Genomic DNA, 17,871 nt, shown 5'->3' with positions numbered 1-17,871 from the left:
TACTCTCAGAAGTGGGAGATGCAACAGGGGACATGACATGAGTGCCATCTTTCATAACTCCTAGTCGTACGTGCGTTGGAAGCCATGGCAAGTAGATTTAGGGCAATTTTACAGAATTGTTGTATCTCAATAGCATGGATGCCGCAGGTTATATAGTGTATGCTGACAATGTGCTTATCTACACAGGTAAGTGTGAGAGGACATTTCTGTTCGTGCTAGAGGAGATGGAGAATTTTGGCATAATATCGGGAGGGTGAACTGGAGTAAATCAGGCATATTTCTGGTGGGACAGCAGGGATAGCGACCAACTATAGATACATTGATCACTTAGGACCCAGACAGGTTTTTAATACTAGGGAATCCAAAGTGGTCTCTCGAAAGAGGATTTGCTGCAGCGCAACCTTCCTGTAAAGATGGCATGAAGAGAATGATATAGAGCTATGGAATAAACACTCAATATCAATGATGGGAAGGGTAGCATTAGTGAAGATGGTGTTTCCACCTCAAATGCTATATGTCTTTTCCAACTTTGATAACTCTGTAGCACTTTAAGGTGCTGAATAAACTAATAACTAAAATTGTCTCGGGAGGATAGCTCAAGAGCAACACGCTCGCCTTGGAAGCAAGACGACGCAGAGCAACACAGGTTCAATCCACAGGTCCGTCCTTAGAAACCTCTGTGTATTAAGCGCGTTATAAATAACCAATTACAATTATTTTGAAAAGACAAGCTTCAAAGTGTGAGCCTTGTGACCTTACAGTTACCCTATGGAAAAGGGGAATTGGGAGTCACACCTTTTGAGCATGCTGCACAGCTGTACTATGCAACCAACTGGTTTTTGGGACAGACAATCTCTGAAGAAACTTAAGTAGTTTGTCAAACAGCTGGTCGGATGTTGCTCTGAACCTTCTGGAAGGCAGAAGAAAATAGAAACGGGCAAAGCCCAAGCTGACATACAACACATCCAAAATATGGGACGGAATTAACGTAAGAAGGCAAAGTGGGATACCATACGACCCAGACTGGTCTTTCAATAGTAAACTGGGAAGCCTACGCTCTCTATTAGCGAGGGAATTTCAAATATTGGCTGGGATGGGCTGTAACAGCTTGGGGCTATTATGTAAAGACGATTGCTTTCTATCATTCGTAGACATCCAACAAGACTATGGCATCACAGCCATAATTTTAAAAATGTAGTAAACTATGGAGGGCTGCCAGGAGGTTGTGGCCTGACCATCTTGCTGAGCCACTAGTGTCGACTAAGATAAGGACAATAGCAGGGTTGGGGAATGGATGGAGGAAAATATCAGTGCAATATAAAACCATGACAGAGCTGGTATCTCATGACTGTGTGGATGTGAGAAGAAAATGGGAACGAGATGTAGGTTCAGAGTTTATAGAGTGGAAGTAAGGGAAAGTAGGTCTACATGTTAAGCGGGTATCCCAAAAAGCAGCAAGCTGAAACAATTTAGGATTTTACACAGAAGCCATTTCACCCAACAAAGAGCACATAGTTTTGCCCTGGCAGCTCCCAGAGATGTCTTAGCTGCAGACATGAGCCTGCGGATCTTGTGCACATGCTGTGGTTGTCTGCGCCACTTCTGAATGAGCAGGGACAGGTGACAAACTATCTTGATGCACAAACATAATGGACTTGCCCCCAGTCATTAAAGGTCTCCTCCCAAACCAAACCAAAAGAAAGAGAAGTGGGGCAGGAGATGACACTGTGAAATTCGGACAAAGTGGCATTACAGAGGACCCACATCAGGAAGTGGTACTGAAGCAAGCCACGCCGTGTGGGAGAGACACTCCTGACACGCTGTGAACTGCTCCGGTACTACATTCACACTGGAGAATGTGCAGAGCTACAAGAGCTCCATAGAAGGTCAGCACGCAAGGAAAGAGACTGAGAGGAGCTGTCAGAAGCAGAAGAGGCAACACCAGCGAGTCAGAAGGAGATGCCAAGGCATACCAGTGAGTTGGCTGAAACAGGTGACCCCGGGCCGCTCCGAAGGAGACTGCTAGGTGATAAGAATTATTTTGAATACCAAACAATTGAATTAAGGCAAACTGAGCGCAACGCTAATGGAATCCAAATAGGGGAACATTGGGCCTCATTACACGGTAGGCGGTAAGGGATTACCGGTACCGGTAAGGGCACCGGTACTGGTAAACCCTTACCGCCTTACTACGAGGTCCCTTTGGAGGACCCGACCCTAGCGGCTGGTTTTACCAGCCGTTAAGGAACGGGCCCGCAAAGGGACCATGGCGCTAATTACGGTACCGCAATTTGCGGAACCGTAAAAACCTCCTTCCCCATTCCCATTGAGCACTATGGGGGCAAAAATGGGAATGGGGAAGTGCCTTGGTGAATGGGGAATTACCGCCCCCGCTCACCTTGGAGTAGGGCGGTAATTTCGCAATCCACCAAGGCGAACACAGTAAAATACCGGCGGCAACCATGGCGCTAATAGCGCCATGGTTACCGCCTACCGTGTAATGAGGCCCATTGTCATTCGAATTGCCAGAACAAAAGAAGATTAATAATGAGGCGAACTCGGTGTAACTCTCCTAATGTGGGATTCCATATAGGTGAACATTGTAACCTGCATTACCTGCAGCCAAGAGGTTGCACCATTAGAAAACAAAGGCCGCAGGAGCAAGCCCTCCTTGTATGAGAGACCAAGGGGGTGGGGGGAGAACTGTAACCTGCATTGCCAAAACCCAAGAGTCAAGCAGGATATGAATTATCCTTTTGTGGAAAATGGATTGTGAAAAGATTTAAACCTTTTTGATGAAAGCTAAAATAATATCAAGAGAAGCAGTTGTTGGTGCAAATCTCCTCATTTATAGTTCTTGTGTGGAGAGTTTTGAACAAGCATTACCATACTACATAATTGTAGTAGTAGGAATTTTAACTTGGCAGGCGAGTGGACCGGGAAGAAGAAGTGCTTCTAAGTACTGTGATTGTGGTAAGAGATTGTCGTGGAAGAGAAATATTGACCCCATCACTTTGTTTTGATAAACTGCTACATTTCAGAAAGTGATTGTTGAAACCATCCCGATATTAAAGTGTTTCTTTTTAAGAAGAAGTTAGAGGTGCTTACAAGTGATTGGCCTGTTGAGAAAAGAACATTTACTTTTGATTAATGAATTGATGTTTGGAGAAGGTTTTTGGTATCTCAAGCAGGAGCTACAATTGCTTTGATTTGTGAACAACCCTCTGGAAGAGTCACTTTGCCAAGTGAAAGGGCTTTGATTGTGAGTAAGCCTTTGGAAGAGAGAAACACTTTGCCAAGTGAAAGGAGATATTGAATGAAAAAGACTGTTTGATATATTGAATGGAACTTTGTTAGTATACAGAACTTTCTTGAAATTGAATTTTGTTCTGAATATTCCTGAATTGATCCAGGTGAAGGGACTCCAACCAGGGTCACAAGGATTACTGTTACATTTTAAGTACAACATTGTTTGTTATTTTGTGGGATTTACGAATGCCAACCAAACCTTGTATTATTTTGTTGTATAGGTGTGAGGGCCAGACACTGTTTGGACACTGGGTCATGTTCTTTAGCCTTAGTTTGTTAGGCAGATTGTTCCTTGTTAGCTTGGGGAAAGATAGGCATTTGTTTCACCCCTTTTTATTTAATAGAAATGGCAACTTGTGAACAAACTATACTTGTGTGTCCGTCTCACGTTGCTGACCCCTCACATAGGGCAGTAGTTGCTAAGGTCATCAGGGTCCAACATGTTTTTTTTTTTAGGAGTTGTAGGATTTATCCGGTCTTGGGAATTGAAGGGAAGGTGCCTTGAGTGAAGCGGTTGATTGCCAGGAAGGGATGGATTTCTTGTGTAGGTAGGGATTTGAGGAGTGGCTTTTCTTGTTTTCTGATGGTTCTTTTGTTGAGGTTGAGTTCTTGAGTGTACCAGGGTACTGAATATTTGGGACTCGGGGTCTGGAGCAAGGTGTTTGAAGTTGGATGTGAGAGCTTTGAGAAATGCATTACATGAGTCCAATGACCTTCCTTTCACCTCCTGTTAGGTTTCTGTATGAGGCCAGTCAGGGGCCAACATTAACATTGATATTTCTTTCAGTGCATCCTTTCCCCATTTATCGCAGCCGTGGACAGCAGTTTAGACATTTCCTTAATGGATGGCATATGATCTAGTATTAAATGGGTTGCAGACATTATTTTTGGGTTACTCCCATCGTTCACAAACCAACATATGGCATAGAACATTGAAATAAAGATTTAAATGTGCATAGTAGTAGTCTCTGGTCTTGAAAAAGAATGACTAATTCCACTAACTGTCGTGAGGGGGGCGTGGCTACATGGCCGCTTGAGTGGACGCGTTCTGAGAGGGCTCCCGCGGATCCGACATTGATCCTGGGACATGTACGTCCTTTACCTGTGCTGCATGTGCCTGCCGCACACCTAAGGAAACATGAATATCTGGAGTATAAATGGAGCGTAATAAGGGCCCGATCTGTCACGGAACGGGTGTGGAACAGACGTCGGAAGAATTCGGATGCCCGTGCCTTGGGCTAATCAAAATGGCGGATGGCACACAAAGGGCCGTATAATCTGCCCGCCGCGTCGGGGGGAGAGGTGGCAGACCAGGCACAGCTGAGACCGTGCCTGTCGTGTCCAGGAGTGACGGCTGGAGCTCGGCGTGCACACCAGCAGGGGAGGACCTTTGCTGGTGGGATAGGACCCTGCCGAGTCAGGATGTTAGCACCGGAGCCCACGAGGAGTGTTGCACTGTGAGGTCGTGGATAGCAATGTCGGTGGGACGCGGTGCGAAGCGGAGGTGGATCGCCCCCTGGGCTACCGCGGCATTTGTGCATGGGACGACGGAGAGATCACAGCTCTGTGTCCGACGCTGGTCAGTTGGCAATGTTGTTGCCGATTGGACAGGGGCCCCCCGAGGTGCTGTGGCCCTGAGATGCGCAGACGTAGTGGGTGACGCCAGCCTTTGGGGAGGCTCTGGCTGGCGCGGCGCGGGTGGTGATGCTTGCCCTGTGCCGCCACGACAGCGGACGTACGGGCAGCGTAGAAAGCTGGGACCGGCTCCGGAGGAGTGCACAGTGTTTGGTGACGCCGCTGGGGAGCCTGCGGATGCCTGGTGGTTGGGGCCCCGTTCGGCGGCGAGGGGCCCATGGAGGTGGGCGCTGCGCTTGGCAAGCGGAGAGTAGCTGGTCCCCCAGGGACACCCGCAAGTGGGGCAGCACGAGCGCCCCCGCAGCGGTTAATCTAACTGGAGAAAACGAGCCCGAAACACCGCTGCACATAAGGCTACAGTACTGCATTTTTTTTTATTGCTCCGGTTGGGTGGGGGACACATGAGACACAGCCCATAGACACGAACAGGCCGCACTGGGACCGGTGACACTGCGTGCCGGACGTCTGGATGGGGTCAATGGTCTGGCCTCCAGCGCCTGGTGACATTGATGGCCATAAAACAGTGCTGAGACCCCCACATTTTACGCCACAGTAGGCACGCATGCAAATAGAGCCACTGGGATGGGGCTCCAGCTTTGAGTGATCAGAATAGCCCGTATTACCAAGTGGGACGACACGGCCCGCTTCAGGGGCTGGACTGGGGGCTCGTGGGTACCTATAACACAGTTTGTCCGCGAACGTGACCACCATTGGGCGAGAAGCGACAGTATCCTGTGGGGTCTTGGAGTGACGCATGCCGAGCCAGCAAAACGCTGTGTGGGCTCTGCAAGCGCTGGAGGGACGCCCGAAGGCCCAGACCAACTGGGGCTAGAGCTCAGGGTTCGAGAGGTCTGAATAAGCTTACATTATTACGTGGAAGGACACAGCCCACTCCTGGAACAAACAAGCAGCTTTAGGACACCCTTTACGCAGCCCTGCTGGGCCCTGACGCCAATTGCAGTCTAACCTCACTGGGGCCAGTAGCCACAAGCGGCGGGGCTCGCCTACATGTTTCTGGCACGACACAATGACCAACAAACCTCTAAGAACAAAGGGCAAGCAACCCACGCTTGACGATTACGCCAGAACATCACTGGGTGCAGAAGGAGCCAGGAGTAAGGACAAAACCCCTGTTGGGGGCGCACTCACTATGGGCACGAACCAGGAGATCCTTGCTGCGATTGCTGACCTGAAAGTGGCCTGGGAGACCAAACTGGGACTGGCTATGACCGAATTGAAAGCAGCACTAGAGCTCAAAGTTGGGGCGGTACAGGAGGAGGTGAATCTTCTCCGGCAAGATGTCAGGTCACTGGCAGAACGCACAGGGAACTTAGAAAAAGAGATGGCCCCGAACACAGCGGACTGTGCAACTCATAAATCGGAACTTCACGCCCTAGTACAACGCGTGGGTAACCTGGACAGTAGGGCGGAGGAGGCGGAAGGACGCGCCCGGAGGAATAACAGCTGCATTGTTGGTTTGCCGGAGGGAGCTGAGGGACCCAAACCTACGGAGTTCATTGAGTTTATGCTGCTGCAGGAGATAGCCGGAGGAGTGTTGACCCAGGGGTTTGCGGTGGAAAGGGTGCATAGGGCCCTGATGAGAAGGCCGCCGTCGGGAACCCATCCTAGGCTGGTGATCGCCAAGATCCTGAACTACTGAGACCAAGAAAAAATCCTTGAACACTTTCGGAAGGGTGGAACAATACAAAGGGGGTCGGCAAACATAACCGCATACCCAGATTACACCCTGCGGGTACAGAGTAGTCGCATGAACTTTGGGACTGTGAAGAGAAGATTGCGTGAAGCAGGCCACAAGTATATGCTGCTCTACCCGGCAAAGCTGAAGGTGTTCCACAAGAACAGAACCTTGTTTTTTGAAACCCCAGAAGACGCCATGGGGTGGCTGGACACGCAGAGCTGCCCCCAGGAGTCGGACATCCAGACGGGAGAAGGAGAAGATAAGTAATATGTGTCTGTGGCACCAAGGGTGTCGCAGCCTAAGACAATGGGACTTGATTATAGTATAATACGTAGCCTATGGGCGTGCATGGCAAGGGATATAATCGTGTATGATCCGTTAGCACCGAGATCTTTGATAATAGCGCGGGAGCCTTGCAGAGCCAGCCCTCATACCCCCATAAGGAGAAGCTTAGTCAGGTCACTGGTAGCCCGGTGACACCCTGCCGGGTTCCTGCCCTCGGCATTCCGAGGCAGAACCAAACGCGGGGTCGCCTGAGATCCAGGGATGGAGCTGGGCATTTGTTGGGGCTGGGTGGAGTGGGGGGAGGGAAGGGGTTGTGTGTTGGGGTTTGTTGTTGGGAAACGGGGGAGGGGGAGTTTGTTGGGAGAGGGTGGGGAACGAGCCAAATTGGGAGTTATATTAGGCGGGAAAGGACTCTGAGAGGGGAGGCAGGATATTGTACAAATGGCGTTGGGTTGCCTTAGGGTGGTCACCTGGAATGTGAGGGGCCTCAATAGTTACTTGAAGCGTAATAAAGTAATGATGTACCTAAGAAGGATGAGGATTGACATAGCAATATTACAGGAGACACACCTTACTTGGGAGAAACTGGAGGTGGTTAAGAGAAAGTGCAGGGGGAGCATTGCGGGAGCCACATACTCAGTTTACGCAAGAGGAGTAATCAAATGGGTAGCACCTCATGTACCATTCCAATTACTTCAGTCAACGGGGGACCAGGAAGGTAGAACGATAGTAGTGGCGGGGATGTTGGAAAACCGGGAAGTGAGCATTATAAATGTATACACCTCTAACGAAGATACAGCGGCTTATTTTAGGACTCTATATGGCAAAATTAGACCCCTATTAGGTGGCATGATCCTATGGGGAGGGGATTTTAACTGTCCACTGAATCCTAACATGGACAGATCAGATGGTAAACTAGACAAACCCACCCCGGCTGCAAAGGCGTTACAGGCCCCGCTGAGAGATTTTGAACTCGTAGATGTCTGGAGGCAGTTGCACCCAGCAGGAAGGCAGTACTCGCACTATGCGGCACCACATGACCTGCACACAAGGCTGGATTATGTGTTTGCTGCTGCCGCATTGGTAGGCGAGATGAGGGGCGCGGAATATAAGGCCAGAGTGCTTTCGGACCACTCCCCCCCTGGTCCTGGAGGGGCAACACCAACCCCCTAGAGCACAAATCCCGACGTGGAAACTCAGAGCTGAGGCCCTGCTGGACTCGGGATTCTGGGAGGATCTGAGGGAGGCGATCACTGAGTACTTCGATGTTAATACCGGAAGTGTTCAATCTATGGGAACCGTGTGGGAGGCATTTAAAGTGGTAGTGCGGGCCGTAGCCATATCAAAATCCAGAGGGCTCCAGAGGGCACAGAACGAGAGTTGCAGGAAACAGAGAGGGAATTGGAAGACATAATGCGCAGGGGGGGCACCTCTCGGGAGGATGGGGTCAGGATGCGACTGCTACAATAAGCCAGCAGTGAGCACTGGGACAGATTATGTAAATTAAGCTACAAGAAATATGTCGAGAGGCAGCATGCGGGGGGAAGACAAGCCGGGCAGATTGCTGGCCTGGTTATATAAAAGTGAAACATCACAGCCAGTGATCAGGGAAATTAGAGGGGAGGGAGGCCAGATCCTGGATACCCAAGAGGGAGTAAATGAAGAGTTCCTTATATACTATAAACGTCTTTATGAGGACGCAGGTGAACAAAGGGACCAAGAAATCCAGGAAACGCTGGGAGACATAGGCTTGCCCACCTTAGACGATCTAGAACGGGCAGACCTGGATGCCCCAATCGCCTCAGAAGACCTAGAGACAGTGATTCAGCACATACCCACATGTAAAGCTCCAGGGTCAGATGGGCTCCCTAGCGAATTCTATAAAACCTACAAACAAGAGTTGCTTCCCCTGCTGCTGGCCACGCTTAACGAGGCGTTTAGCATGGTAGGTTGCCAGAGTCCCTACGGGAGGCGGTGATCATCCCGCTTTTAAAACCAGGTAAGCCTAGCACAGACTGCGGGTCATATAGACCCCTATCGATGCTTAACTAGGACAGCAAAATCCTCACGGCAGCGCTAGCAAAAAGGCTTAAGCGAGTCATCGGCAGACTGATACACCCCGACCAAACAGGCTATGTCCCTGGCAGGAATATAACCGATAATCATAGGAGACTGCACCACATTATTGATCAAACAGAGAGGGACCCGGGTGAACTGGCAATCGTTTCGCTGGATGCGGTTAAGGCTTTCGACTCAGTGATGGCCCTGGCTGCTAGCGACTTTGAGAGAATATGGAATGCGGCCGGGGTATCTAAGGTGGGTCAAAATGTTATACAGGTTCCCCAATTGCAAGGGTCAAAACGGGCGCCACTATCTCAGATAAATGGCAACTCAACAGGGGCACTAGACAGGGCTGCCCCTGGTCGCCTATGCTGTATATTCTAGCGTTGGAGCCATTGGCAGTCTGTCTTAGACAACAATGTGGGGATATAGGGATCCACACTGCGGGTGGTTCGCATCTTATATCATTATATGCCGATGATACACTCTTGTATCTGCGCTTCCCAGAGGAGAACCTAGAATACATCCTGGAGGTGATGGAACGATACGCTACCCTCTTGGGCATAGCGGTAAACACCAAGAAATCCAGCATGTTCCCCCTGGGGAGATATAGACGTGCCCTACCAAGGAGCCTACCGGTATTGCCAATACCCTGGCGAACCGAGACGTTCTGATATCTTGGAATTGACATATACCACACAACAGGAGAAGAACACAAACAAAACACGGAGAAGGCAGTTGAAAGCATTAAAAATAGCATGGGATTTTGGTCCAGACTACCCATGGCCATGATGGGGAGGGCTGCTCTGATTAAGATGGTAGTCCTGCCCAGACTGTTACATTTTTTTGTACATATCCCGTATGTGATCCCTAGGCGCTTCTTCGCCAGTCTCCACAGCCTGTGCAGGGGTTTCATATGGCACAACTCCAGGAACAGGGTGGCCCTCTGGAAATTACAGAATTCATGTGACAGGGGAGATATAAACCTACCGAATTTTGGGTTATATTATTTGGCGGGACAGCTGCAATATGTGGCCAGGTGGTTGTCTGAAGAAGAAACGGCTGAAACCAGGCTGTTGTGTATGGATCCTGCTCCCTACTTCCTTAGAGAGACAGTGTGGTTATCTAAAACAAAGGTACTAGGAATGGCGAGGCTGTTGGTGCTTGGCTGGGAGGTGTGGCACAGGGCATGGCAGATTGTGGGATACCCGACTCCGTTCTCCATGCAGGTGCAGCTGGTAGCGCTATGCAGAGAGGACCCGGAATTGATAAAAGGGGTCCATAGATACTGGGAACCGATGGGCCTGGCTACGCTGGGAGATATATGGCAGGAGGGGGAGGCACTGGAAATCCAGAAGCTAATAGAGGGCACCGGGGTGCATAAAGGTCAACACATTACCTATTCCAGAATCGTTAAACGAGTGCGAGGAAGGTGGCCGGCGGCAGTGCTTGCAGAACAACCTGATGCCACCATTGAGACGATGTATGACATCTCGGAGGGTGGGCATGAGATATCCCACATATATGAGCTACTGGGGACTAAGGTGGGGAAGGAATTGCTCCAACTGAGGCGAGTTTGGGAAGAAGAGGTGGGAGAACCCATGTCGGATGGGCTATGGGATAGAGCCTAAAGGTATCATAAGGTGTCCCGGAACACGAGGCTCCAGCAGATTCAACTATATGTTACACATAGAGCATACTTGACCCCCCAGTAAAATGGTTTGGTGGCCAGTTGACACAGAGATGCCCTAGGTGCGGGGAGGAGGAAGCGGGGATGCTACACATGTTCTGGGCTTGTCCGGAGGTGGGAAGGTTTTGGACATAACTGAAGATATGCATGGCAGGAAAAGGCATTACGCTGGAGGTGGAGTCAGGTTGGGCATGCATGCTTGGGGGCTTTCCCAGACCACGTAATCTGAGGCACATTAGTAAGATGAAGGACCTGGCCTACATCCTGGCCAAACGGAGAATAGCAATGTGCTGGAAAGCAGCCCACAGGCCTAGGATAGAGATGTGGTGGGCTGACCTCATGAAGTGGGCAGACAGAGGCGGAAACAGCTGCTTGGTTCGAAGCGGTCAGCAGGGGGGCGCGGGACCCCCAATAGAGTGGAGACAACTGGTGGCTTCAATGGCGCGCCCCTACCAGGCCGATTACAGTGATAATGACACAGAGGAGATAATGGCAATAGACCCGCCTGAAGACGAACAGGCTGATGACATGGACACAGGGGCTCGAGTTAATGGGGTGGGAGGGGGAAGGACAGAAGAGTGTATTCTGTAATGCTATGTTCCAAAACTTAAAAACGGAAGTCCTAATAATTTGTAATGTTTGGAGTGTGGTTATAAAATAATACAATTTTTTTCACACAAAAAAAAAACTTGTGAGGGCCATAGCCACAATTCGTAAGATCAGGGAAACACTGTGGGCTGAGGATCAACTGGAGTAAATCTGTGATCGTCCCAATGAAGGGGAGAGGGCGGCAATCCCGGAAGACTGTCCCCTAATTACGGCAGGGGGGGCCTTCTCATACTTAGGGATTAGGATCCATGTTGATGAGGGTCGTTTTCTTCAAGACAACCTAGACCCAGTCCTGGCAAGGTTGAAGGAGGACGCGAAACACTGGGTTACCCCGGCCACTGACTTTAAGATGATGACTCTACCTCGGCTGCTATATATACACACTACAGAATACTCTGGTAAGGGTACCCAACTCCACTTTTGACAAAATCAACTTGATGCTCCGGGGCCTATCTGGGGGCTGGTAGCCCCCGAATAGCACTCAAATACCTTTTTAACTCAGTGAGGGAGGGTGGCCTGGGGGTACCCGACATGCGCAAATATTACTGGGCGTCCCAGCTAGTGGTGGCCAAAGACTGGATATATAAGCGGGCTGGACTAGAGCACACAAGGCTGGAGAGTGAGGTAATGATCCCCAGGACCCCGCTGCAGGCGCTATATGGGGGTAAGGGGACCCGGATTACACGTCAGCAGCCAAAAGAGTCAGAGGCCAGGGAGCGGCAGTCACGAAGGCCAAAGGCTATGAAGGGGTGATAACGGGGTGAACGCTATTGTGGGAGAACCCGTACATACCCGAGGCGCATAAGCAGATAAAGCATGCTAGATGGGCGGAAAAAGGCATAGTCACGGCGGGGACATTGTCAAAGGGGGGGGCGATGGAGCCCTTCCCAGATCTTTGTGCCGCACATAGGTTGGGGCTCAAAGACAGGTACACATACATGCGCTTAAGCCACGCTTTACACAGTCAAATGGGGGCGGACATGAACAGTCCGGACCATACCCCACTGGAGGTTAATATACTCTCAGCTCGCCAGGAAGAAGGCAATCTCGACACTGTATCAGGCGGTTAATAATGTTTCCACACAGCGGCCAGATTGGGTACGAGCCAAATGGAGCAGGAGATAGGGGTATTGGAAGAAGAATGGTTTGAGGCGCAGGTGGCTATTAGGGAACTCAATCTGTCTTCCAGACTTCACCTGTTGCCATGAAAGGTCTTCTACCATGTCTCTATTATTCAAGAGTCAATCTGCATAGGATGGGGAGCTGACAGTTCCACTTGTTTGAAGTGTTAGAGCGAGGATGGGTCTTTCTTCTACATGATATGGTCATGCCCCAGGGTCCGGGTGTACTGGGACAAGATTCTGCGCATATTATCCAGATCAAAGGGGAGCGAGATCCCGAGGCGTCCCAAAGTGGCCCTATTGCATATCTTGGAGGAGGTGGAGGTGGTGAATGCAGGAGGCACTAAACAGCTAATAAGCACGGGCCTGGCCCTGGCAAGGAGGGACCTAGCTCCAAAGTGGGGGGTGGAGGACATGCCGACGTTTGCTCAGTGGAGGGAGGGTATGGACCGGTGCAGGTCCCTTGGCGAGATGGTGTACCACCACAGAGGTAACCATATGAAGTTCCACAAGATCTTGGGGAAATGGGATGATTTTGGTAGAGGAGGAGAGCGGGTTGCAGGATAGCCGGGAGAGGGGAGATGCGGGGCGATTACGTCTGGCTATGCCTAATGAATGTGAAGTTGCTGCATAGCAGCATCAATCAAGATTTGTGATTCTGTCGTGTTTTTTTTCTGTCGCTTATGTGTTGTTTTCGCTTACCAAATAAACAGTTATAAAAAATAAAAAAAGACGTTCACCAATCAACCTGAAGTGTTGAGGTTGATTTTCCACAACACTAGCGTTACATTGACGACAACGAATTGTGTTTTTTTCTTATATTTTGTTGTTCTCATGTCTTCGGTTGGCAGTCTCCAAGTACCTTATTGAAATACATAACATGGGCCGGGAAGGATTGGTAGGAATCACCCTGAAGCAGGAAGTATATATATAAGGACATAATTACGAGTACATTAACTGAGACGTATGCAGATAATGCCTATAGAGAAATCTAAAGATCAGAGGAAATGAAGTTTCAAATGAGCCTCATGGCTATATAGCCACAGCCTTAGCTGCTATTTTCCAACTAATGGGTGAAGGGAAATGTTATTTTCTTATTGCGGTTAACTTTGTGATCATTAAGCTATTACTGTCATGAAGTGTCAAGAGGAATCAGGGATTGTAAAGTTGTTTTTTCCCCTTGAATGCTTATAACGTGTTTTATTCTAACAAAGATAGTCTATTCACTTCACATGTTTGTAAATGGTTTCAATTTCAGATATCCCATTAAAAAGGCTGGACGTTCCTAGCCCCCCACTCACTTTTAGAACATTCGTTTTGTCTAAATACACGTATCAGCATTACTATAATTGGCAACCCTATTAGTGGACATCCGAATTAGAGACATTTATTCACAACAAACTTCCCTTTACAGATTCTCTTTGCACCCTCAAATAGCTTCGATGGTCTTCATCCTCTGCAATTGGTCTACAGCCTCTACTGGGGTATACAGCCTCCTGGTGTTAGGTGTTAGGTTTGGGTTACCATTTTCAGTCATGTATTATGCCCTAGCTGGTGCGCAAACATCCCTCCACCTGGTTCTTCAATGTTTTCTTACAGCCATGCAGAGTGGCTGCCCATCCTAGTGAATTTTCTATATGCATCCTAGCCCTCTAGAATTACAGGGCTGGATAGAACACGTACCGTATGGATTATAATTTCCCGGGATTATGCAAACAATCAGACGCGGGAAAGTTCACTCCATTTCCATTATCAAGGTGGGGTCTGGTAGTTCTTATTGTACTATACTACCAGGAAGGATAATCTTTCCCTATTGAAAGTAACATTAGCACCTTCAAAGAGCAAAACTTCCTGTGAAACCATTTTCCCCCATTACCACAGAGCAATAGAGTACATTTTACACACATACAAAAAGTTGGGTAACCTATGGTAAAACAGTTCCTTCCCTAAATGTCAGTGATCCCAGTAATTCGATGTTTATTTTAATTCATTTTTATTTATTCATAGACATTTTAATCGCATTGGTGCCTTTATTTAATTCCAAATACCTTTCCATTTTATTGTAGCTACCTTTTTCACGCCCTGCTATACAACGATCAGCACGCCAAAAAAAGGCTTTTTTATATAGTTTTGGTTTTGAGGTTAGTTGCTAGGGATCTTGGTACGGTGGCCAACCAGCAATTTAATTTCTACATGGTCATAGAATCGGCATGGTGACCATAAGTTATCATTTGCTGTATGACTTCATGGGAATAGTAGCATTTATAATGCTACTATTCCCATGAAGTAATTTTATTACTTCATGGGAATAGTAGCTTTCAAAATGCTACTATTCCCATGAAGTCATACAGCAAATTATAACTTCGGGTCTCTGGCCATGTAGAAATTGTTGCTTGGCCACCATACCAACTAATGACACATTAGTACCACCACCCCTAGTAACCTCTGACGATCATTTTAAGAATACACCTTTATTAAAAAAAGATTTTGTTCACTGTGATGGGCGCTGTATACCAGAGCGTGAAATGTGTAGGCAGACCCTCTGCTAAAATTACTGTTTAAAAAAAAATACTCAGGGTGCCAGGTTTTCAACTTTTAATTTCCGCAAGAAATGAAATGCGCCAACACATCTCATAATTTGCGCCCAAAAAAAAGAGCAGCCCAATCCACAAGGGACACATGAATGAGCCATTTTATATGCATGCCCATTCAGATGGCCTTTTTCACCTCCTTGATCAAATAAAGTGGCGTTTCTGCCAATTTAAAATCGCATCACTCATTTCCAAGCAAGATGCACTTTTGAATGTGCATAAATTGTAGCCAGCCCTATGCGCACGGGATGTGGGGGTGCCACTGCATGACAGGGTCTTTCCTGACCCTATCATGCATTTCTTTTAAGGTATGAACCGCTGCTGTGACGCTTGCATTTCTGTTCCTCAAAAAGGATAAAAATGCATTTTTTGGGTCGCATTTTACTGTGGCATGTCCCTGTGAAAGGCGCTGGGAGCTTGCAGAACACTGTCGGGAGAGCGATTCTATTCATGGTACTACCCATTTTGATGTCAAAAATCGATTGAATGGTACAATTTGACATATTTCATCCAGTACTATACGATAAATTTTTATAAATACTGAACATGTGTTGCGGGGGTGTCACCCGCTCCCCAAGTTCAGTATTATTTGGGCTACGGGTTTGCACGGGTGTTCCCCACATCCTCAAAACTGGAGGCAGGGACAGAAAAAAAAGAAAATAATCAAAAAGGGACCCTGCGGAGTCGGATCCGACCTACGTTAGAGGGACGGATCTGACAAAACAGGGTTGCAGGGGAAGCGGCAGCGACCAAACAGTTAAGTAGGGGAGGGGTTGGTGGTGAAAGGTAAATTTTGGGTTGTTTAGCTGAATTGCAAATCAATTTGCAGCGAAATGGACTATGGTCAATTCTGCCGCAAATAATTACACTTTGGTCAAACAACCCAGAACATCATTGAAGCAGCTAGCCAGCGCACGATTTGCGCTACAGCTCAAGCCTGTGGAAATGCGCAGGTCACCTTTGAGAATAAGGTGACCTGCTCATTTCCAAAAATGGGTTGTCTAAAAATAGCATGTCCTCAGCTCTATTTTTAAATGCCCCATTTTTTGAGGATCTGGTTCACAATCTACATTTTAAAAAAATAAAAAAATGGTTACATTATGAGAGGGAAAGGAGAGAAAGGGAGAGTGATGGGTGAGATGTGAATTGATAGACAAGAAAGCAGAGGGAGCGCAGTGGGTCAGAGGAGGAAGCAGTGCACAAGAGAGCAGAGGAAGCAGTGATGCGGTGGGCCTGAAATCTTGAGAGCGAGCAGAGTTACAGGAAGTAGAGGGAGCGTGTGGTCAGTGAGCCAGAAAGCAGAGAGGAAGCGATTGGCCGGAAAGAGGCAGTGAGCTGCAGATTGGGAAAAAGGATGAGGGAAGAGTGCGATAGAATAGGAGAAAGGATGCAAGATGCAGAAGCAGCACAAAAGAATGAAGGACTGTATATTGCGGGAGGAATTGAGTGTAAGGTGTGAGTTGGGAGTATGATTTGGAGTGTGGCAGGGGATGGGCAGTGCAAATTGTGACTTGACAGTGTGACATAGCATGTGAGTATTTGTATGACGGAGTGAGAGGTTCATTAATGCAAGTCGTGATGGGGAGTTGGTGAGATGTGTGTTGGTGAGAGAGGTGTGTGGCTGTTTGGGGGACTGGAGAACATAGAAGGGGAATATTTTCAGCATTACAACTGATATTGATCAATTTAGTTAATAATATTAAATAGGCATGCACATTAAACCAAAAATGTAGCCAAATCAAACACTGTTCTGCCAAGCCAGAGACATCTGGGACTCTTCCTATTAAATTAATAGATAAGATACATAATGATACCCTGACTCTGTTGTTGTCTTGCACTCTGCCTATTTCCTGCAATGTGGCAATCTTAGAACCCTCCAGTTAATACAAAATGTCCCACAAAAATGCCGCAATAAAGGTTTGTGCTGCAAAATTTGCCATTTCATGCCGCAAAATCCTGGAAGGTCTGCATAGGGGCAATAAAATGTGAAAGTATTTGGAATGAATTAAAGGCACCAATAATTTTAAAATATGTAAGAATAAAGGTATTAAAATAAACATCAAGACGATCAAAACAAATCCCCGGGGTCACTGACTTTAGTGGAGATCGTATCGCCACAGGATACGAACATTTCTTTTTGATTCTACTGTGTTTATGCATGGCAGCAGGTGTGGTGCCTGATGAGCAATTTGGCTTAATTGAAGCATTTTGCAGCATGGAAATAAAGTATTGCACATTTACCTTTCTGTAAAAATATTGTACATTTTTCGCAGTAACATTCTGTGTTCACAAAGAATGTTTGCACATCACTTGTCATTCAAGCTTACTAATTTAATGAGTTATTGAAGAATTAAAGGTCCGCTCAACCTTGTTGTTTAACACTGCGTTCTGCATCAGGCACATTCACTACATGAGCTATCTTACTGGTTAACTTACTCTATTGTGTCTTTTCATTTAACCTGTATGTGATGGGCACAACAAAAGGGATATATGTGATTTTGGGCATTTCGTGGAGATTGTAATTCAATGCCATACTGAATCATGTTAGACACTAAGCTTACAAAATACAACGTGCCCAATTAAAACATCGTTAACCCATTCAAATGGCTGTCTTCAAAGAATTATGTACTGCCCAAACGCATTGACCCAGGACTGGTTTCAACACCAAATGCTACTGGTGAAAGTATGCTACAATGTATGTTGGTATATTCATTGTGGCGTACAACAAACGTGCGGACTATTTTAGAAATACGCATTGGGGATATGTGCACCCAACACTACAGGATAATATGTGATAAATTGGTGATTGCATACCTCTCAATCCTTTTAGTCTCCTGGGCGGGTGCAACAGGTAATTTCATTTTGGGCGGG

The 17,871-nt window shown here is 47.6% G+C and overlaps 1 protein-coding gene across 7 annotated transcripts in view; it reads right to left on the bottom strand.

Moving 5' to 3' along the window:
* LOC138481500 (cytochrome c oxidase subunit 4 isoform 1, mitochondrial-like) overlaps nucleotides 1–17,871 on the bottom strand; it is a 718,121-nt gene that overhangs the window by 546,088 nt on the left and 154,162 nt on the right. The gene's annotated exons all lie outside the window — the stretch shown is intronic.

This window comes from Ambystoma mexicanum, chromosome 5p, assembly GCF_040938575.1.
Source record: "Ambystoma mexicanum isolate Mex_15411 chromosome 5p, UKY_AmexF1_1, whole genome shotgun sequence".
NCBI classification, from domain to species: Eukaryota; Metazoa; Chordata; class Amphibia; order Caudata; family Ambystomatidae; genus Ambystoma; species Ambystoma mexicanum.
The sequence above is the reverse complement of the archived record's forward strand: the minus strand, read 5'-3'. Positions and strand labels throughout refer to the sequence as shown.